Consider the following 1,679-nt stretch of genomic DNA (forward strand, 5'->3'; position numbering starts at 1 on the left):
ACCTTTCAACAGCCTATTCACATTTGCAGAAGGGTCAAAGAACCCTCCCTCTGCCTAGAACGGGAGCAGAAGCTCAGGACAGAACTGCTAAAGTCCAACCCAGCTCACAGGGTCAATCAGTCAGTCAACCAGCATTTATTAAGTGCCTTCTACATGTCAGGAACTGTATTAAGCACTGGCAATTGTCGTTGTTTGTCCTTCATTCTTGAAGAGAACTGTGACATCAGGGAGGTGATGCCATGACATGCAAGTGAGGCAGGACTGTGCAGTCACCAGCCTCTCTCTCTTCTGAAGCCATCTGGGTCCAGTGGTGAGATACACATCGGGACAACAGAGTGCAGTGGGAGGCCCTGGCCTTTCGAAACACCCACTCTCAGTGCTTAGGAGTAAGCAACACACAGAGGTAAAAGCCAGCACCTGCCTGCCCTCAAGGAGCTCACCATCCAAGGGGGGGAGACAATGTGCAAAAAACTAGACCAGTGAATTCTATGAAGTATAAATAGAAATAATGAACAGAGGGAGACGGATGGGGAAGGGCTGCCTAGAGGACGCAGACTTGTCCTTGGGACTTGAAGGCAGCCGGAGAAGCCAAGAAGGGGAGGTGAGGAGGGAGAGCTTTGGGCCAGGGAGGACTGACCACGCTGGAGGCAGGTGATGGACTGTCTGTTTGAGGAATGGCAAGGAGGTGAGTGTTCTAGAGATGGAGGGGCCCTACACATTATCAGTGATTAACCCCCGCCTTTCCAGGAGGCAACTGGGACCACGACTGGAAGATGGAGAAGAGCCCGAGTCAGGGCAAGCACTTGGGGCCCCCACTCCACATCTGGCAGGAAGCCCCCTTCAGCTTGGCCCAGTGGGGAAACAACTGATCCCCCTGGAGAGAAGGCTCAGGGCCCCACCTCAGGCTCTCAGAATCCCTGCTAACTTCCAGGCTCAAATCCCATTTTCTGCAGGAGGCATCCATATCCCCACGCCTCGCCCCAGTCCTGTCTAGCCTAAGTAGACCCAGTGCTGTCTAGCCTAAATATCTCATAAGGATGTAGCTAGAGAGTCAGCTGCTAGAGAGTAGGATCTGACTTCTGCCTTTCACTCAGCCCAAGCCGGCACACAGTAGGTGTCTACTGGTGGTAGCCCAGGCAAACCAGCTTTAGGCTTAGGGGCTGGCACTGGGCATTCCTGTTCTCTGCGACAGGAATAAAAATGTTGGAGCAAATATTAATTATAAAAGGATACCATGAAAGTCTGGAGCAAGAATACAAATTCTCTTCCAAAGACTTCTGGGGTTCATGAGGGCTTACTCCAGGGAAAAGGCATTATAGGCTGGGAATTAAATGGGAAAATTACCTGAATGTCTTCCACTGTTAATTAGACCTCAGGCCCTGAGAGTGTTTTCCACAGGCAAACACAGAGAGGAATTCTCTTACCAAATTGGTGGAAACATGGCATAAATTCATCATCTGATCTCCCCTCCCCACCCATCCATCCCCTCTCCCAAATCCTGAAACTTCCAGAAGAGGGTCAAAACGAGGACTGTTCTAGACCTCGGTACAATGAAGTGTGTGTGTGTGGGGGGGTGTCTTCCTTCTTTTTTGTACCTAGAAATGTTTGTGTTTGTTCAATTCACAATAGCAAAGATCATTCGTGTGGTTTTTGTTTTTTGGGTTTTTTTTTAAAGGTAG

This window comes from Phascolarctos cinereus, unplaced genomic scaffold (assembly GCF_003287225.1).
Source record: "Phascolarctos cinereus isolate Bilbo 61053 unplaced genomic scaffold, phaCin_HiC Scaffold_9;HRSCAF=440, whole genome shotgun sequence".
NCBI classification, from domain to species: Eukaryota; Metazoa; Chordata; class Mammalia; order Diprotodontia; family Phascolarctidae; genus Phascolarctos; species Phascolarctos cinereus.